This window comes from Rhipicephalus microplus, chromosome 2 (assembly GCF_043290135.1).
Source record: "Rhipicephalus microplus isolate Deutch F79 chromosome 2, USDA_Rmic, whole genome shotgun sequence".
In the NCBI taxonomy this organism is placed as follows: Eukaryota; Metazoa; Arthropoda; class Arachnida; order Ixodida; family Ixodidae; genus Rhipicephalus; species Rhipicephalus microplus.
In genome coordinates, this window is record NC_134701.1 from 246,044,138 (window position 1) to 246,066,652 (window position 22,515).

General features: G+C 43.3%; 1 protein-coding gene across 5 annotated transcripts in view; it reads right to left on the reverse strand.

Moving 5' to 3' along the window:
- Positions 1-22,515, reverse strand: part of Rdl (Resistant to dieldrin) — a 252,567-nt gene that overhangs the window by 227,671 nt on the left and 2,381 nt on the right. The window lies entirely within an intron of this gene.

The window sequence follows — 22,515 nt, forward strand, 5'->3', positions numbered from 1 at the left end:
GGGCAAGGAAACGAGTATGGGGAGAATGGGTGCTGGTGGTACTTTGCGCTTCGTGCTATTTGTATGCAGGCTGCTGTCGTAAGGCTCGCAAATGTGCAGAGCATTCGTCGCGCAGCACATTTTTCTGAGTAAGTGAGTGAAGCAAGCGAGCAAGCTATTATGAACGCTTCATACATTACAAATCCGACGCTGCGCCATGCTCCCTCAAGGGCGGCAAAAATTTGGTGACTTTTCTTTCATCTAAGCACTACCACCACAACCACCACACATTAGAAAGAGGAGAAGAAAACAAGAAACCTTCCAATAGCCGAAAGAACACGATGCTTTCGTACTATAGAGTGAAGTTTTACCGGATGCGAATAGAAATATGGTTTCATTCAGTTTCATTACACGAAGAATTATTGGTCGCTATAAATTAGGATAAAAAGCTAATACAAGGGCCTTACTTCCAAACACACAAGGGCTCTAACAAGGATTAAGTCCCAAAGTGATTATTTTCGTACATCTGCAGTCAGACGCGTTTCATTACCACACTCTTGGCCATTCCGTTTCTAAACCTTGCAGTATTTTATTAAACGAATTAGAGTATTTGCAACCCGGGAGGATGTTATTAAGCTTTCCAAGTTTCACTGACAACTTCAGAAAATCTGACCGTGTACACCGCTTTGGTGCCACACTTTGAGTCACGATTGCGAAAATAGAAAGACAACTCCGCGATAAATCGCTGCTAGCAAAGCGCACACACAAAAAAAGACATTTAATTAAGATTCGTTTAGAAGCATGAACCACGAGCGTGCTGGGCATTACTCCCTTGCAGCAAGACTTCATAACGCTAAAACGCAGAGTGTTTTTCAAGATCCCGGGTGTTTCGCATGCGCGCAGGTTCGCTTACCAGCCATCCTCGCCGTGAGTGCGTTGCTCAATAATCTAATTTCCTGACAGGAATGTAATACGCGTTGCCTGTTAAGCAGCCAATCGATTGTCGGAAGCACTCGGGCAGGTCATTCGGTACAAGGAGTCAATAAAGCTGAGTGGCTTTGAGATTGACGAACGCTGTCTCCAAGCCAAATGAGATTTTAACAACGTCCAGCCGTTAGAGGTGCTTCAAGATATGAATAGCTGTACCATTTAGCAGCGTTGGACTATCAAGCAGTTTTCTTCTTTTTGTTTTGGAATTTACAAGTACGCTCCGCCTAAGCTCATTTGCTTTAACTGACTGTTTTGTTCCCGGCATAATTGTTGATTCTCAAACTATGTTTACAATAATATTCCTGTCTAAAATAGGTATCGCATCGAGCTATAAACTGAAAAACAGAAACATTCAGCTGTATGGAGAAAAGGAACTCATTGGCAGTTGTTTCATCGTTAGTAGTTAAGGAAATGCTCAAGGTACTACTATCTAAGCGTGCTAAGCGAAAGTCAGTGTACAGTTATGTTGATAGAGTTGGCGATTGCTGCTTTATAACATTTATATTTCTTACTTTATTATTTTCCTAAATATTGTAGTTGTTACAGCTGTCCAAACATACAAGTCAATCAAATAAAATGTATCTCCGAGCCAAACATGGTTGCACACTGCAGGAGTCTGCAAGCCCAAATACGTTGCAGAGTTATTATTTCTTTGTTTTCAATGAAGCCAGAATGTCGTGCATATCAAACAAAATGAAAATGCACGCAAAGATGAACCGTTACTAAATTGTGACAAAAAAGGAGATCCGGTGGTTGCTATTTGTGCTGCACAAGTATGTAGTACATCTCTTAAAGGCGAAGTTCAAGGTATCAGTGTGAACTTCTGCTACCTGCTTTTTTTGTTGCTTTATTTCCTTAACAACAGCTTCTGAGCTGATGAACACGCAATATTCAGTAACGAAAGAGAACATGCGGTATGATTGATTCTATAATAAACAACATTATTCCCGACGACAAGAGAAATGGCAGCATAAATATACGATGACGTCTCTTAATCATTTCTACAGTGTATCTGTATCAGTGATTCAAGGGTCTGTCGTAACAATTTTCGATTGACTACGCAAGCTGTAAGAGAACCTGCCTAAGTGCAAGGAAGCCAAAATGACTTTCACGAATTCCAATTTTGCTTATCCGTAAACTGCTGATTCGGCTTCGCCCGCTCATAATGAAAACAGGAGAAGAATCGAACGTGTCTCCACCATGCCTCCACGTCGTCCTCACACTTTCTCGTTGTTGCTCATAACAGCAGATTTTTTGGTGTTTGTCAAGAGTATTTTCGCGGTGAGACAGCGGCAAACGCTGTCCTTCGCTGCCGTCAATACATCCAAAAAACAATGAAGAGTAAAAATTTTTTTTCGGAACTGGAAAAATGCCTGATCGCAGATTTCCCAATTATGTGCTCGAGGACTTCATCGAAATTTCACGTTTTAAATATAATGATTCGAAGTTCAGAGGTGGTGTTTGTGTAGGACGTCGTGAGATTACGTCTCGTGTCAATGTGCGTCATTTTTATTTGTTTTTTACTTCGTTATTTATTTCATACATTTTAGTTCATTTCATTTGTTTGTTTATTATATATGCCAGCACCAATGTACGCCTATTGTTCTGCGTGCTGACCACGTTAATCTGCATCAGCGTGTAAAAATACCCGTAAACTGTGAATGGACTAGCATCAGCCCTTGTCAGGCAAATGACAATGTGGTGCGCCAGTAATACTAAGACTGCGCGTTCTGTTCACGCCGACGGCCGTTTGTCCGTGTGCTTTTATTTTAGTCGAACAAGTTAAAGAACATACATCAAATAAACTTAAGCTGCGTACATCCTGATATTGATAATACTTAGTCTCATACGCCTGTCACTGACTAGAATCATGCCTTTAACTAGGTTATCCCTCTTCTTGTAATTGATATTATTTAAACATACTTGTCGCGAGAAAGCTTCGTGGCGCTTGAAAGAGACACTAATGCGAAATAGTGCCTTGGTTTGGTTTGATAAACCCTACTCTGGAACCGTTAATACCACAAGTTTCTTTTGGTTTTGTTATTAGCGGAGAAAATGAAAGTTGAAGTTTCATTTTGAGATATGGCGCCAGAATTTCCGCGCGTCTCGTCACGACTCTCAGAGTGTATTTTCATACTTTCACTTCATGGGCTCAATGAAATTTTCTGAAACTCATTATGTTAGGTCTACGACACCCACAGCGGAAAATGTACTTCGTTGTTTTTTTATCACGAGCTACGTAGAGTAGAGTAGACGCCGTCAAAATTTGTGACGTCATGGTGTCTAGTGCGGGTTCCTCACGCACATTTTTCTTTGCGTGCGTTTACTTACTTACAAAGCGTGGTGTCGTGGTATGAGTATTGTTTTCGGCATGGCGAAAATTTACCTTGAATAATACGCGAAAGAATTACTTTTCTCTTTAGTGCCCTTTACGTATGACATATTGCAGTCGGTAATGACGAAAGGTGACGTTTCTCAGCCGCATGAGCTGACGTGGGCCCAACGCGTTCACCTTTGGTAGCTTATAGCGCATCACACGCAGAAATACGCCTACGTGCGCTCTTCTCTCACGGTCAACACGCAATTTATTGTTGTTTATTAGCCAAGAAATTTGTTAATACTGTCGCTATTTCTTAAGCGCCGGGAATACTGATGGTTTCAGGGTGATAATTTTTTTTGGGTAGTGTGACGGCAGCCATTTCAGTGGAACCTCAGTTTAGTTCGTTGATTGATTGATATGCAGGGTTTAACGTCCCAGAACCACCATATGATTATGAGAGACGCCGTAGTGGAGGGCTCCGGAAATTGCGACCACATGGGGTTCTTTATCGGGCACCCAACTCTGAGCACACGGACCTACAACATTTCCGCCTCCATCGGAAATGCAGCCGCCGAAGCCGGGATCCGAACCCGCGACCTGCGGGTCAGCAGCCGAGTTCCTTCGCCACTAGACTACCGCGGCGGGGCTCAGTTTATTTTGTGAATCAACTAGTCTTAAATATCTTTATCTATCTCTGATAAGAAAAGATAGGAAAGAGGAGGGGAAGTTGATTAAGACATAGCTGTACATAAGTCGTTACCTACTCATCAAGTCATTATTTTTGCATGTGTGAAGGAAAGAACATTGATCAATAGCATAGGCACTTTAGTGTGAAGTATTACTGATATCAACCTGTCTTGATGAGAGTTAAGTTTCCTAGTGTTCCTAAAGACCAACTTTCTGAGGACGCTTTGCTCTAGAAAACGCTAGCAACAGTAGTAAAACGAAGAATTAATCCCGGAGAAGGCCCGTTCGTTACTGAACTGCTCTCCCAAATGCTAACGTCTTTTTTGCTAAGTAGCCCTTGCACTCTGAACAGGTAAAACAAACGATAATATAAAGCTATCATTAGTACTAACGGAGTCGGTCTTTTACTTGGGAAAATCTTGGCCTAGATTTCAGTCTACTAGACCCGGCAAACTGTGTACGCTTTTTACCCCCCCCCCCCCCCCCAAAAAAAAAGACGTACAAGTCATTCCAGACTTGGACCACAACTTTCTCCAGAAAAAGATGTCAGGGTACGGCAAAGAAAAAAAAATTGCGACACCTCAACTTTGAGCCCTTAGAAAAATAGAGCGTAGCGCAACAAGCGAGACATTTAGGTCGCCAAGACGAACAACAACAAAAAGAAAGATACACAAACAACAACAGCGCGTAAAGCGAAGCGTAATTCCGTGACTTCGGCTAACGTTGCTCCGGCAGTCGTAAACAAAAATCCTTGATTACGCCTGCATGGAATTCTTCAGTGCCGAGCACCTTGGCCTAGGAAGGCAGCGTCGTCGGGGCACGTAGTTGCCAGACGACTTCAGTTTACGACTCATGCTGCGGGCCGGCTGGTCGTGCCAAGACGCCGGCCTCATTTTTACGAGGGCTCAAGACGGACGAGCCGCGACTTGGGCATTCGTTACCGCTAGACGGCGTTACGCCTCTCCTTCTGCGACTGCAGCACCCCGCCCTGTGATCATTTATCTCGATCCAATTTAATTAGACAAGTTTCAGTAGTGCCAGCAATCACGTACCCACCACGCTTAATCATTCATGATCATTGGCCGTGAGGAGCGGGAAAGTAGTAGGAACGGGTTGATTTATTACCTGATGCTAGCAGCTTCTCAAGAATAGCTAATAAGCGCACATACATCAACAGTCTCATTGTCTGCCTTCGTTGAGAGCTTTGAGCTTTCGTGCCAAGACATCTTCGTTTTGTTGAAGCATTATTGCCGTTACACAATAACAATAGGACGGACACAGTATTGAGTGTTGCATCGTTAATGTTATAATTATACTCAGGTGACGAAACGAAAGATGTTCATTTTAATTCATAATTAGCAGGTTTCACTTTTAGTCAAATTAGTCGAGTCGAAAAACCATGGCAAGAGAATGTGGGACCTGCGCGACTACACCATACTTAGTGGTTTACGTCTAATAACTGCTTGACGCTGGCAGACCGGTAAGTGGCAATCTACCTTAGGCAATGAATCTGCCGTCGGTCAGAAAAACTCATTACATGTAACTGCATGTGCCATTATTACCTGTCGAATTTTCGGTCGATGATTAAAATATTGAGCTTTTGTGTGCAATTCAAATCTGCTCTGATTGTACCGTACGCTATGCGAGTGGTTGACACGGCCAAATTGTACAAAATAAACGGGCTAAATGATTGAAAGCTTTCAAAGAAGGTGGTTATAAACTAGATATTGTGTTCTATGTACGGGCCATGGCCTAATTTTGGAGCAGTGAATAAGACTCGGGATAGTATTGCTATTTTGTGGGTTACAAACCAATATTACATCGTTCTTAACTGGATTTCAAAATTCTCGTTTCTGCCTTAAGTGTTTTATCTGTTACGAATGTGAAAAGTATTGTGTTGGCATCAATCTATAAGGGCCTGTAAGTACCTTCGGAACAAGTCATTTATTTACATTTAATGTACAAATTCACCACGCAGCGTTCCTAGTGTTTTCAATGAGAAAGCCGTGCTGGTGAGTTCTACTTACTTTCTACTTGGGAATTTCGGCTAGTCTTGACATTATAAGAACATGCAAAGAAACAAATTGTTCCATTCTTTTCGTTAGTTGACTTCCCCGTAAATATAAACATACAAACTATACCAATGCGGTGGCGTACTTTAGGCTGACTTCATTACAAAGTTCGTTACACGTGAATACTTACTCATGTTGACAACTTTTTTGGATAATAGGGTGATTCTGATAACGTGGTAAAGTACAGCCGAGTAAGAAGAAAGTCAATATATCAACAAGAAACTTGCTATGTCCCATTCAGTAACTAGGCATCTTCTCGCACACTCGTGGAGATGTTCGGGAAATATTCAGAGAGTATACTTGAAACTTATGCCCTAATCGGTATGTTTTCTACTGAGCCAAGTATTTTGATTTTAGAATGTGAGATTTAATATAAAAAAAGGTTTCAGCAACAAAAATTTGGAGGACGCTTGATCTTCGCCCTTATGTCGGAAGAAATTGTAGCTCACTCAGACCGACTCAAGTAATATAATTTGAAATTAGAGCTCACTTCAACTGAGACCCACCGAAAATTTTCTCAACCCGACTCAGTCGGACTCAAACTCACCCGGACTCGCTGACACCAACCCCCGTATTCACAAACGTTCCTCTACTCGACTTCCACCTTTCACTTGACAGAGTTTAGCACTGCGCCGCCTCTCGGCTAAAAATGACGCTGCGCTACTCAAGAATCGCAGCATATTATTGTTGATATGCAGTGACTTGCCAAGCCTAGAGATGGCGCTTCCGTCGGACTTCTCAAAAGAAGGTGAAGCGTTGAGTGAAGGGACGTTCTAGAATACGGTGGTCAGCCTCACTGCTTGATCCAAGTTTCAACGAGTTTGGATGATTCAACTCACGACTCAGTTTGCCGACCTATGGCTTCGCCTTCAAGAGTAGTATGTGATAGCATAATTGTGACCCGCGCGTACACCCTTGAATCATGCGGCAGGAAACGTCTGTGCGTGTAACATCGGCTCTTTCAAACTATCTTAGAACGTCTACTGGACGTCTAGTCACAAATAGTCCACCATGATGTAGTTCTTTGCTGCGGATTGGTCAACTGCCCACTGCTGGTCATATGGTGCCGCGTGAACTTGTTTGGCCGGACACATAGTAATGGGTGGAGACACTGAAATCACCCACTCACTGAGCATTTTACATGTTTTGAAGCCTTGTGCGACTCCAGAAGTCTGTCACCCAATGTTACATAAGTGAAGAAGACTCCTTTCATTCATAAAGTGTTAAGTAACTCAAGAAGTTTCAAGAAATTGCGTTGCACAGTGATAGAACACCATCTTGTTCCGCAGACAGCCAGCTTTCGATTATTTCTGCGAACAGAAAGTGTTTGATATTTGTTTGATTTGTCTTATTCTTGATTTCTCAGTCATAAACACGATGATGACTTTTCAATGAAATTCAACAACACAGAAGCCGATACTGGAACCGATGCTGAAGCTTCGGCGAAACGAGCTCAATAAAACTATGAGGTTATTGCAAAAAAAAAAAAAAAAATCTAACTTCTGCACTATTTTTGGCAAGGGGGCTTCACCTAATGCAGAAGTGCTCACAGTGGTGCACGCTTTACAAAAAGTGTAACAACCTTCTGCGAATTCAGGTAAACCTTCAGAACATTGAGGTATTAGAAATACAAAAAGGAAATAGCCTACTTTTATACAAAATCTGAGTTTATTAAGGATTAGAATAAATTTCGAAAATGGTCGCATGTCATGTGAGTTTCATTATGTGGCTTCCTCCTCGAGGCAGACAACAAGTATATTGCGAAAAAAAATCTGTATATATATATATATATATATATATATATATATATATATATATATATATATATATATATATATATATATATATATATATATATATATATATATATATATATATATATATATATATACGATTCAAAGGGGAGATCTAACAAGTTCGGGTAATTTCTGGGGAGGAATCTGCAGGTAGTACACACTGCTGAAGATGAAAATGCTTTTGCCAACGTTTCGGCCATAGCAAGCTCAAATCATTTTCTTTTATTTGCAAGTTCATTTATAGTAGAGAAAAAAAAACCGGCTACACTTATTCATCGCCAAGTTAAGTTTTGTTGACCTGTTAAGGCAGTTGCTATTGAACCTTAGCTCGAATTCAGAGAAATATGTAGCTTAGTAGGTTATTCTTTTGTCATATACTTAATACGTCCATGATGATTTATGGATGGCTTCCGCAGAGTATTTAGAAACGATAACTAATAAACGCTAAAATTTATGTAGGCATCCGGCACGGAACAGTTGATCTCAGAGTTCTTTATTTGTTTTTGTTTATAAACGTAGTTTTGAAGTGATATACTACATAAATCCACTGATATTAACAGTTGAGCCGGCATTCGTTGGGCTTTACTGTTACGTGAATACGTGTTTTCTTTCCATTGCTCGCTGCGTCGTCCTCAATTTAAGCTGAACCCTCTTTGTAAGTCTCCAGGTTTCTGCTCCGTAGCTAAGTACCGGCAAGATACAGCTGTTATATACCTTCCTCTTGAGGGATAGTGGCAAACTACCTGTCATAATTTGAGAGTGCTTGCCGAATGTGCTCCACCCCATTCTTATTCTTCTAGTTACTTCAATCTCGTGGTTTGGCTCTGCGGTTATTACCTGCCCTAAGTAGACATAGTCTTTCACAACTTCAAGTGCACTATTACCTATCTCGAAGCGCTGCTCCTTGCCGAGGTTGTTGTACATTACTTTCGTTTTCTGCAGATTAATTTTAAGACCCACCTTTCTGCTCTCCTTGTCAAGAAGAAGAAATGGACATGGGCAGGGCATGTAGCGCGTAGACAGGATAACCGCTGGTCATTAAGGGTAACTGACTGGATTCCCAGAGAAGGGAAGCGGGTTAGAGGGAGACAGAAGGTTAGGTGGGCAGATGAGATTAAGAAGTTTGCGGGTATAAATTGGCAGCAGCAAGCACAGGACCGGGTTAACTGGCGGAACATGGGAGAGGCCTTTGTCCTGCAGTGGACGTAGTCAGGCTGATGATGATGATGATGATGATGATGATGATGATGATGATGAATACGTGTTTTGTGAGTATTGCCAATTAAACAATATCAACATAGATATAGAAAAAAATGCGACAGTCAGCGCTATGTCGCAGTAAACTTGGCACAGTACGGGACATTGACTTCCTGCCGGACAACATATTTAGCTATTTCTCTGTATTTTCCAATATAGCAGAGTGTCACGGCTTGCTTCTACTTTTACCTTTAATTCTGCCTCCCTTGTTTTTATCTGCTCTATCTTGTGTTGCTGCTTTTCTGTTTATTTATTTATTACTCTGTATTTTTTCTATGTTCAACATTTTTTCTATTTCTTTCCTATCCTTGACTCACTTCCTCTATATTCCCCCTTGTTTGCTTTTTTATTTCTTATCTTTATATAAATCGCTATATCTATTTTTTTCTCATCTTTATTAGATACACTCTTCATCTATTTCTTTCTTTTCTATATTCGTCGTTATTCCCTTCTTTTTCATTCTTGATGTGCTCTGCTTTATTTTCGTACTTTATTTGTGCTTACTTGACATTTACCTTCTCCTTATCTACAACCCCTTTTTCCTACCACGTTGCTGTATATGCAATACCATGCAAGGCCAAACGTCAGCGTGACTGGAGAGCTGAGCAGCTGAGACACTCGCCTTCAAATTGTGAGTACGCAGACTCGAATCCCATCGCCTCGTGAGAAGTGTCTTCTGGCCAAAATTATTTTTTATTTCTTTCTGTCTGTTTGTTCTTTTCTTCTTTCTTTCTTTACCTTCCTCTTCACTCTCTTACATGCCCTCGGCTTTGTGCTTTCCCCCTCCTATACGCTGGACAAATCGGTGCATGTGTTATGGGACACGAGCAGACAATGAAGAAGATCAAGACGTAGAAGAGGACGAAGAAAGTGCGCGCTGGTTCGTGAATATGTCAATTTGTGGTCCCGACACATAACAACAAGCTTGAAGAAGCATTACAGTTAAAAGTAATAATTGTCAGAGTTTATTGATCAACATTGAGAGACGTGAATCTAAGAATCAGAATAAAAGGGTACTGAAGTGAAAAGTCTTATACAGCTCGACTTGACTTCATTATCGTTCACTGAGGAGTTCGATGTCTTTTGAAATTTCTTCATACAGTCATATTTATTATCGATGTTTTCTGAGAGCCTGTTTTTGGAAAACTGAATTGTTAACACAAAATATACATTAAATAAAGTTTTTTTCATTTCATTCCACAAATAAACATTCGTTACATCCCAGAAGGCGTTATGCACAACGTCACTGCATACCAGCCGTCACTAACATGTGTTAATCAAAGTAGAAACCGTTTTAAACAAAGACAGAAAGAAGTGAGTGAATTCTTGGACAAATATTGCTTTTAGCAATAATGATGCAAAGTTGCGCCTCCTCATTGTGTTTCGTTTGTGAAAATACCGATGAGCTTTAGAACACTTGAAGCGTAATTCTAACTGAAACATATCGTCTGTGTGTCATCCGTTTTGGCATTCGTGATCTTCTGTTGGAAGATATAAGGGAAAGTTATACTAATATTACAAGCTCTTCTGACATACTAACAAGTGAACACAGTACCTTTACGCACTGCCTTAGCTCATTTTCACTACTGCTCAGTCAAATACATGCCCTATGGTACTGATGATCACGATTATATGTACACTATCGTTAACAAAGGGAGGAAAGACGCTAGAGTTGGTCGTCTCAGTGTGTGAGAAAACGACAGCTGAAAATGAATTTCACCTTCAAGGCAGAGTGAGGAAGTCTTGCCTTGTAAAATGCAGCGCGAAAAAATAATGAGAATACCATAGATTGAATAATTAAAATTCGAAACTTTTATACTCTACCTAAAATGAGTGTCTTGAAATTTTTGTCCAATTCTACACATGTTGGACGTATATGTTTGCATGTTTGCATATTTCCAACTTTCAACTTGACTGTTTTTTTTCTAGGCGTATTTTAGTTAGAATATATGTTCGACAGAGGGATCGCAGGTTACAGAATTCACTTTTGTTTAAATTTGAAGAAAAAAATGTGTAAAGTAAAAGTGGAATAAACAATACTGTCAAAAATCTTGAGAGAAGCTTTGTGGGCAACCACTCGGCATTCATAACAATAATGGTCGGACTTGAAAGTTTCATAGACAGTAAAAAGACTGCTTTTTAAAAAAAGTTGAATTTATGTTATTATGTTTAATCCGGCTACAGCCTCCTCGGAGCTCAAAGCCTGCATCAAAGTATCGTGTTTATCATTTTGAGACACATCAGCGATATGGAAAAGCTGGAAAAAAAGTAAGAACGAGGAACTACGTTCTGTACGGAGCAAAAACGTCAACAAGGCTACTTTATTATCCAGGAAAGTCAACTTCAGAGGCTCGCCTTAGTTTCACTCACTATAAGTCATGCAGTCGGTGCCTCAGCTCCCGGAAAATACGATTCTGTCGAACACAAAACTATGGACAAACAAAGTTGCAAACGTTTGGTGGACAGATAAAAGGCGGCTTCATTATCATCGACAGCCAGCGAAAAGAAGGTTCCGCTGTGAGGAGGCTTGTGGGAAAACAAGCATAACAACACGGGTGTCTTTTGTCACGTAGGTGTCTTTCCGCATGCTTCGGCTAGTGTCCCTGCTTTGAAAGGTATAGAATATTCGCTGACGGTGGATGTGCACCGAATGGGGCTTCGCGCACGCGTGGTATATTAGTTTACACGCCTCCTAATTGCAACTCATTGCTACCCGTATGCAGCGCCGACGTTCGGAGAAGGCGAGCGGCATAGCGTATGCCCAACATTGAGTCGACCCGCGTGCGCATCCAGTTACAGCAGCCCGGCTCTCGCCATAAACACGCTATTTATAACCTGGAGCCCCGTTGTGCCCCTGCAGCTGAAACAGAACACCTGTTTATCGGCTCAAGCCTTCACCTTCTTTTACTCTTGGCAGTTTTGATTCCTTGAGAGCACGGATCGCTGCCATTGAAGCTCCCCGCTTCCCACACGTCGCTCTTTTTCCGATTCATTCCTGCCAGTGCTTTCTCAATAATCAATTAAGCAAACATACTCCGTCGCGTTTTCATATTGCCCTGCCGCGGTAGTCTAGTGGCTAAGGTACTCGGCTGCTGACCCGCAGGTCGCGGGTTCAAATCCCGGCTGCGGCACCTGCATTTCCGATGGAGGCGGAAATGTTGTAGGCCCGTGTGCTCAGATTTGGGCGCGCTTCAAAGAACCCCAAGTGCTCAAAATTTCTAGAGCCCTCGACTACGGTATCTCTCATATACATAGGGTGGTTTTTGAACGCAAAACCCTAATTATCAATCAATCGAGAGTTTTTATATTCTTCTATGTGCCCTACAATGAACTAAATATCTCTAACATGCTCGAGGGGTTGGCTAAAAATATATAAAAAGATAGATAGATAGACAGATAGATAGATAGTGTTACGACCTCAGTAGGCGTCTGGGGGTTTATTGATACACGGTTCGAGGGACGAGCCGTATCGGCGCAGGCAGATGATGATGATCTTCTTCTTCCACACCCCTTGCTTCTTTTTCCTTCTTCGTCCGGCACATACGTGGCGTAACATTTCCCCCCTCGCAGACAAAGCGCGCCGCGCGTTTCATGCAGTGTCGCGTTGACTGAAAGGCTTCAGGCGAGCGACATGCGTGACCTCTGTCTTTCTGGAACGTCTCCCGCTAGCTGTAAGACGTGCGATGCGGTAGTCGACTGCGCTCAGGCGGTCAAGGATAACAAAAGGTCCGATGTAGTGCGCGAGCAGTTTTTGGCACAAGCCACGTTTGCGTAAAGGCTTCCACACCAACACGAGATCTCCCGGAATATATGTGGCCTGCCGGTGCTTGCTGTCATAACGAACTTTCGATCTGTCTTGCGAGGCTATTGTACGTAAACGAGCAAGACGACGAGCTTCTTCGGCGAGACAAAGAGTTTCTGCTAGGGAGATTTCTGATTGGTCCCGATCAGAGAAGGAAAATATTGTATCCAGAGTATAACGGGGGGGTCGAACATAGAGGAGGAAGAACGGGCTGTAGCCGGTGGTCTCATGTTGGGAAGTATTAAACGCGTATGTGACGAACGGCAAGACATCGTCCCAGTTCTTGTGGTTCGAAGCAACGTACATAGAAAGCATATTCACCAGTGTTCGAATTGTTCGCTCGACGAGACCATTCGTCTGCGGGTGATAAGGCGTCGAGTGTCTGAGCTCTGAGCCACACATACGGAGAAGTTGTTCGACAACGTCTGCCGTGAATTGACGTCCACGGTCACTTATGATGACGCGAGGGGGCCCATGACGCAGTATGATAGAATGGAGAAGGAAGGACGACACTTGACCAGCAGTCGCGGATGGCAGGGCAGCAGTCTCGCAGTACCGAGTAAGATGGTCAGCACATACCACAATCCATCTGTTGCCTTTCGATGAACGCGGAAAAGGGCCCACCAGGTCAATGCCAATTTGTTCGAACGGAGAACTGGGAGGCGTCACAGGTTGTAGATGTCCGGCCGGAGCTGCTGAGAGAGATTTGTGCGCCTGGCATTGCGCACAACTGGCCACGTACAACTCAACTGACTGGCGCATACGTGGCCAGTAGAAGCGTTCCTGGGTACGATGAAGAGTGCGCGTCGTTCCGAGGTGACCTGAAGTGGCGTCATCATGCATGGCGTACAAAACAGATGACCGTAGTGCCTCTGGAACCACCAGCAGGAAGCGGGAACCGGTGCCGGAGATGGATTTCTTGTACAGTAGACCATCACGGACGCAAAAGCGGCTTTCCGGAGTGGATGCTTGTGCGATCACGAATAACGGATTCAAACTCACGTCCTTCCGCTGCTCAGTTTCAAAGGTGGCCTTATCCGGGAACGCTGGTGCTACGGACGCAATCAGATGATCGAAATCGTCAGCGTCGCAAACTGTAGCATCAACTGGCATCCTTGAAAGGCAGTCTGCGTCCGCGTGTTTCCTGCCGCTCTTGTACGATACCGTGAAGTTGTACTCTTGCAGCCGGAGGGCCCAGCGTGCTAGACGGCCTGACGGATCCCGAAGGTTGATAAGCCAGCACAAAGAATGATGATCCGTAACTACTTGGAAAGGACGACCGTATAGGTATGAGCGGAATCGCTGCACAGCGAAGACGAGTGCAAGGCATTCTTGTTCGGTCACAGTGTAATTGCGTTCCGGCTTACTTAAAGTACGACTGGCATATGCGATTACGTGTTCCACTTGATTACATCGCTGTATGAGGACTGCACCTATGCCAATGCCGCTTGCGTCGGTGTGAACTTCAGTCGCCGCAGAAGGATCGAAGTGCCGCAGGATAGGCTGCGACGTGAGCAAGAACTTCAGTTGGTTGAAAGAAGTTTCACAATCAGGAGTCCATTCAAAACTAGCACCTTGGCGGAGAAGACAGGTCAGTGGAAAGGCAACTTCTGCAAAGGCGGGAATAAATCGGCGAAAGTAAGAGCAGAGGCCCAAGAAGCTCCGAAGCTCCTTCACTGAGCCAGGTGGTTTAAAAGCTCTAACAGCCGCCGTCTTATTCGGGTCGGGCCTGATGCCATCCTTGTTGACGAGATGTCCCAGCACCAGTGTTTGTCGAGCTCCGAAATGACACTTCTTTGCATTAAGAACCAAGCCAGCATTTCGAATACATTTCAAAACCAGCTCTACCCTTTCGTTATGTTCACTGAATGTACGCCCGAAGATAACAACGTCGTCAAGATAACACATACAGATGTTCCACTTCAGGCCGCGCAGAATGGTGTCCATGAATCTTTCAAATGTAGCGGGCGCGTTACATAGACCAAAAGGCATCACGTTAAATTCATATAGTCCATCCGGAGTAACGAAAGCCGTCTTTTCTTTGTCCATTGAATGCACAGGTATTTGCCAATAGCCTGAGCGTAAGTCTATGGACGAAAAGTAGGATGCTGAATGGAGGCAGTCTAGAGCGTCATCAATGCGTGGGAGAGGGTAGACATCTCTCTTTGTGACGGAGTTTAGACGGCGATAGTCCACACAGAATCTCCAGGTACCATCCTTCTTTTTGACTAGAATCACGGGAGCCGCCCAAGGACTCGATGATTCTCGAATGACACCCTTCTGCAGCATATCACGCACTTGTTCATCAATTATCTTGCGCTCAGACGGCGACACTCGGTAGGGTTTCTGGCGGATGGGCTGTGCTGTTCCCGTGTTTATCCTGTGGAGAATCCGAGACGCGGGAATCGAGGGCGCATGGTCATGGGAAAAATCGAAAATCGCCACGTATTTCGACAAAACGTCCAGAAGCATGCGGCGTTTGTCAGTAGTAAGTGACTTGTCGATCATAGGTAAAAGTTTTGAATCGGCCGTAGAAGTATTGGCTGAGGCCCCACCTGGAGCATCACTGAGGGCAGCCACTGCCATCGGTGAGTATGTTTTGAACTTGGCAAGCTTCAGTCCTCCTGGTAGAACCACCGACTCAGCTGAACAGTTTACCGCCCATAGTCCTGTGCGTCCTTGAACGAGTGACACTATGCAATGCGGCACCAATGTGTTCTTCTTAATGCAACTGAGATGAAAGGGCTCCACTAATGCGTCGAACGCACTGTCACTGTTTTCAATGCGTGAAGAGTATACAGGAACACAGACTGCAGAGAATGCCGGCACAATGCTATCTTCACTGACCCGGAGCGCACCGTGCTCCCTGTCTGAATTCTCTAATAGTTCTCCAGGGGCAGCATCACATATGTACACCTCTCCATTTCTACAATCAACAGTGGCGCCACACATTCGAAGGAAGTCAATCCCCAGGATTATGTCGTGTGTGCTCCTTGGAAGAATCGTAAACTCTGTGACAAACACTTGATCACCCAAGCACACTTCTGCTGTACAGACACCAATGGGACACAGCGAGTTACCACCAACGCCACAGAATGTTGTTGCCTTCTCCCACAAAAACATCACCTTTTGTCCTAAACGGTGTTTAAAAGCAGCACTCATAATCGAAACTGTAGCACCAGTATCCACCAAAGCCATCGTACACACACCATCAACAAAAACTTCTACCTTGTTCTTGAACATCAACACAGACGGGGGTATTTCGTTTTGCAGCAAGTCACCAGCGACCTCACCCCCATCGGCCGCACTGTTTAGTTTTCCTGATGTGGTGACGATGGGCGGCGCCGTGGCGATGGAGACCGGTGGGATCGAGGCGCAGGAGGTGGCGTCACACTTCGATCAGAGGCAGGGGAGTTGTTGCGCCAGTGTCCGTGCCAGAAGCTGCTGCCGGGTCTTGAGTCGGTGGGCCAGTGTCCTTGAAAAGGTGGGACAGCAGGTTTATCGGTCAAGCTTGTCCACTGATCATAGCGTGGTATGCGCGAACGATCGCAATACCTCGATATGTGACCAGTCAGACCACAGTTGTAGCACACAGGCGCAGGACGAGGTCGTCGCCGTTCTTCGAAGTGTTCACGTCTGCGAGCGTTCGCGTAAGCCCGAGATTCAATGAAATCAGTTGTCGGTGGGTGGTATGGGCGTACGGAACGGAAACGTTGAGGGTACTGTGATCGCTCGTAAAAAACCGGACTTGACTGCTGAATACGCCGAGGCCCTGCAACCTCCGTTGCGTTGACGGATGGATGTTCATAAACTGTAAGCTGTGGGGCAGTGGTGTCCTGCGGGAAATAGGATGGAGACGTGGCAGCTGCCCGTTCACGTGTCATTTCGCCATGTCTGAGTAACTCTTCCCGAACAATTTGGCGGATGGTTGCCGAAAGGTCACCAGTTGAGGCCGCTTCTATGCTGGCTACTGAGGTGACATTTGCCAGACGACCAAACTTAGGCGCTATTCTGCGCTGCTTCAGGGTTTCAAACGTGCGGCAGTGCCGTACAACGTCAGACACTGAAGTCAGGCTTTCCCTGCTAATAAGGAAGTTGTAAACATCTTCTGCAATTCCCTTCAGCAAATGCCCCACCTTGTCCTCTTCCGACATGCTGGAATCGACTTCCCTACACAGCCTCAAAATCTCTTCAGTATACACGGTGCAGGTCTCACCGGATAGCTGGGCCCTCTGTGCAAGACTCTGCTCGGCAAGCTTCTTTTTTGCAGCTGAGTTGCCGAAACACTTCTTGATTTCTTCAACAAAGCGTTCCCATGTTGTCAGAATATCTTCATGGTTCTCATACCAAACGAGGGCAACATCAGTGAGGTAGAAAACAACGCGTGACAGTTGGGAGGCAGCATCCCATTTGTTGCAGTTGCTTACTCGCTTGAAATGTTTGAGCCATGAGTCCACGTCGTCATTGGCCCTCCCGGAGAAGGTTCGTGGCTCTCTGTGATACGGCCAAGAACTGCTGGGGACTGGTTCCCGAGCTTCTGTTTCGTCAGGCATGATGGCCAAAGAAGGAGGCAGGCCGGCGAGGCGACGACTCCGGCGAAATCCGAGGGGTAGCGGTCCCGTCGTTGGTTCCTATACCCAGCACCTTCCACCACTCTGTTACGACCTCAGTAGGCGTCTGGGGGTTTATTGATACACGGTTCGAGGGACGAGCCGTATCGGCGCAGGCAGATGATGATGATCTTCTTCTTCCACACCCCTTGCTTCTTTTTCCTTCTTCGTCCGGCACATACGTGGCGTAACAATAGATAGATAGACAGATAGATAGATAGATAGATGAATAGATAGATAGATAGATAGATAGATAGATAGATAGATAGATAGATAGATAGATAGATATATAGATAGATAGATGTGACTGATCATACCATTGCTAAAATCAAACAGGGGCACTTGAGCTTGGCAGTACAACTTCTTATCACTGTGGTATCACTAAACTCTGCAAGACTATATATGTAATATACTAAGTAGTCGTTCCCCGTAATGCAGTTGTTTAGGTCAAGTTGGCTGATACTGAAAACAGCATTTTAAACATCACGATTGCCGTTAGAAAGAGGCGAAGCTAGGTTTGGTTTCACAGGCGTGATAAGCTTAGTAAACCATTTTGCAGTAGAAGACTTAGCGGTACGACAACCCATCTCTGAGCGAGATGACGGGTCTCCAGGCAGATCCTTTATCGGAGCATAGAGCTGGATCAGAATTATTTAGTCGATAAGTTGTAAGCGGGTGAGTCGCAGGTATCCTTACATTATTGTTGCGCCGATTTAGTACGACGCTGAACACACACACACACACATACACACATAATATATATATATATATATATATATATATATATATATATATATATATATATGAGGGATACAAGTGTATACCTAAGGGCTCGTTTTTCCGTGTTTTGACACAATATTGATGAGATCTAACAGACAGTAATGCCAAGGTATGTACAGGGGAAGTTATTAGAACCAATGGGAAGTAAATAAGAAAGAAAAGTGGGTGAAAAAATAACCAGCCGTGAGCAGGAATCGAATCTACGACCTACGAATAACGCGTTCGATGCTCGAACGCGTTATTCTCTTGTACATTCCTTTGCATTACTGTCTGTTAGATCTCATTAATATTGTGTTAAAACACGGAAAAACGAGCCCTTAGGTATACACTTCTTTCCCTTATATATATATATATATATATATATATATATATATATATATATATATATATATATATATATATATATATATATATATATATATATATATATATATATATATATATATATATATATATATATATATATATATTGTCCCTGTTCAAAATTTCGTCGCTCAGCAGATATCTGCTTTACATTTACTATATGTCTCGTAAAGCAATACAAGGCTAACATTCAAACTCCAAATATTAAGAAAAGCCGGACTTTAGACAAGCATATGTTCCTACCTGCACGCAACGAAGAATGAGCAAAGACAGCATCAAAACATGAAAAGGCACCTGCTAACATTTCAAAAGCGCGCATGTGCTTTTTTTTCTAAAAAATATGACTACAGTGTCGTCTGCCTACGAAAACAGGAACATTGTGCTGCACTTAGAAGTGTGGCAGCTTGGGCTAGTTGGTATGGCATGACGATAGTTATAGCACGAGAATAAAACGACGACACAGAGACAAAAAAGACGAGCGCTCGTGTCTTTCGTGCCTTTCTTTCTCTGTGTCGTCGTTTTGTTCTTGCGCTATAACTATCGTAATTGTGCTGCACCTTTGGGACTGACCGTTACTCCTCCACGACGCATGCTGTCAAGTCAGTGCCAATGGCAGAACCACGATCTATCAAGCAAATATATTGCTTTTCTCAGAACATCTCTCTTGCCGTTAATTGTTTAGGATCATTTGTTGCATTAGCCACTGCGGATAATATTTGGTCACTATGATAGTGCTGAGAGGCTGCTGAGAGGAGCTTGTGAATCGGTGATTTCGTCACACGTGAATGAAGATGAATAGTGTGAGCTAGTGTGTCACTAGTGTGCTACATAATGCCGCATCAGCGTGTACTAGCCGGTATAAGATGAACGGATTTGGTTGGAGCAACTTTAGAGTTAAGCATATTTCATGTTAACCGAGACGTCGAGTCACGTTATTGCCATTTTCGGACGCATTTGTTCCCTGCCCAACGCAGTGAGGCGCAGTCACTATTGTGCATTAATGCGGACGACCATATTTACCCTTGGGATCTCATGCCTTTCCACATTTGGTAGTCTCAGACAATTCGAAAAGTTTACCGTTATGCAATAGAGCATGGACACAAGGAGGTTTAAGGTAATGTTGCCACACTTACGATATTCATAATGAATATAAAACAATACAAGCGGTTAGGAAATGAACTGTAAGATACACCGACATTTCACAGAGACACTGCACTTTGCAATTAAGGAAGCATTTGACTTTTGCCCAACAATTCCAGGCGATACACGCAGTGTTCTAAACCCATGTATTGCAGTTGTTCAGGCCAAATCGGTTAATATACAAGTAACAAAAGCGAGCAGATAATGAAGCTTAAGATGAATAGGGCGCAAACAGCAGTGCCAGATAAGAGACGAAGACGAGGACCGTTGTGATTGCTCTGACTCGGACCGCTTATCACTTGACCTATGTTCACTCTTCAACAAACGTGTCAAGAAAGGTATAGGGGTCGTTAACTGTACTGTATTTAACCTTGAACCATCCAGTTATATGCCCGATGCTCCTGTCATGTGACATACGGCGGTGCTCATTTCCTCGAACACTTTTATTGAATATCTACGTTCATACAGACCTCGGAGTGTTAGTCAGTGCCACTCGCAACCATAGCGGTGAGAGTGGAACTCACTTTTCTTCGACAGCCGATGTCGCGTAGGATGTGATTGTTTAACTAGTGGAAAGCTGACCTTCACGTAGTACCTGAATGCCTGAAGTTGCTAAGAATGAATGAAAAACAAGAATTTTGGAGGTTTGTTTTTAGGGTCCGTCGATTACTGCTAACAGGGGCCGTTAATTTTACAGCTCCAACTGTATTGTAGCAATTGGAATAGAGATGGGAAGAAAGAACAGCGGGAAAACAGGGAAACTGACACTTACAGGGACGGAAACTGCAACCTTTCGCCCCCTTCCCTTTTTTAAAATCTACATCGCAATTACGCTGAAGTACACTTACGGTCACACTTATTTAATCTTGCAAAACATTTAAAACAGTACAAATAACGTATGCCTTGACTTCCTTGGCATCATTATCTTCTGATTTCCATTAAGGCTCTGCCAAGAAAAAAATAAGAAACTAACCCTGGTAATCACCTTCCTTCATCAAATCTCCAAGTGGTGCTGGTCAGGCTGGGAGGAGTGTTTTAAATATCGTGATTGCCGCTAGGAAAAGACGGAGACAGGAAATGTTTTTTTTTCTCACAACTGAGCGAATTTACACCTAGTTTTCTATTCTAGCGTAAGCTGGCACCTTGAATAGGTCTGAAAATAGGTATCGTGTGCCCACCTTTCATTGAAAATATCGTATACTGCGCTTCCTTCATGTGAATACAAAAATCTTTGAAATAGGCTTTTGAAAAGCCTACGGCTGTGACTAGGGCTGCTGTAAGAGTAGTCGACGGGAGCTGAAGCGGCGCTTAGCCGTATGCACAGCTCCTGGCGCCCTCGTGCTGCTCCAAGTGGAACTTCGCTGAACTCCGAATTTCAAAGAAGATTCGGAGCGCATGAAGTGTTGCATAAACGCAGCAACTTTGTTTTACACATTCTAGGCGTGAGCTTTAAACGCCATGAATATTCTATCGAAAGTGTTCCCGTAAGATGAACGACTGAGAAATCCTTATAGATGATAAGCCATTTAACTTATGTTGTACCGTGTATTGACGTAAATATGTACGTCCTTTTTTCCTCAGCCACAAACATGCCGAAAATAAACTTCAGCTGTCGACTGATAACGGCATATCAATGAAAGAACTTGTACATGTATAGCACATCTTTACAAATAATTGAGATGAAACCAGGCTGACTGTTGTACAGGAAACCAATAAATCCCCACAGAAATTTAGGTTACAATGTTACCAAGTAATTTATTATTTTGTATTGGGACCTACAAATTTTTAACCAAACAAATATGCCATGCGTGTTAAACACGTTAGTGAGCTAGGAATCGCGATCATGTAACTAAAAAGGGACAGATCTTTTAGTATGCGCGCTGAAAGGAAAAACAGTTACATGAGCGACAAGTACAGTTGCTGGAAATGGTAGCCGGCATGGCATTGACGGTCTGCGGCAATCATGGTACTATGGCACTGCTGCAGTCATTTAAACAACAAACGTAAAGTGTTTTGGGCAGCACCAGCCAAACAAATGAGGGTGCATCAATTAACGTCATTGTTAGGGTGCATGTTGCTTATATGTCGTGATTATAGTTGCCTCAAGTTGCCTATACGGTTCGAGCAATCATAGGCTAATGTTTTATTGTTGCCATAAACCACAAATTTTATGAACAATTTCATGGTCAGTTTGTCTGTCCCAAGTTCATTGCATTCTTAGAATTTTTATTATCGTGCCAGCATAAGAAACATATTTTGGCTAAAATGTGCGTTTTACCTTTCACGTGTGCTGGGCTGCTTCATGCCACAGTGTTTCCACAAACGCATGATGAATCATTGCAAAGGCAGAATTGACAATGGCAGAGCGGTAACACGAGACACTGCTTAGTCGTAATAATTTAACTTTATCATTTACACATTTAGTGACTTTATATATGTAAGACATACTGTCAGGAAATCTTTCCTCAAGACATCAAGTTCATCTCACGTGAGTACCCTAAATGTGCTGTGACTATTGCTCTAAAATACTTCCATTTATTTTTTCAAAGGTCATGCTATACCAACCTAGATCAGAAATATTTCAGTGGAAGTACTTCAGAGTGGCCCAGCATACTGTTGCATTTGAGGGCATTATTTGGAGTTCATGTTTCTGTTACGCTATGTTATGAATATTTGTTACATTCAAAGAGAGAATTTCGATGCACTCTTTTTCAACCGT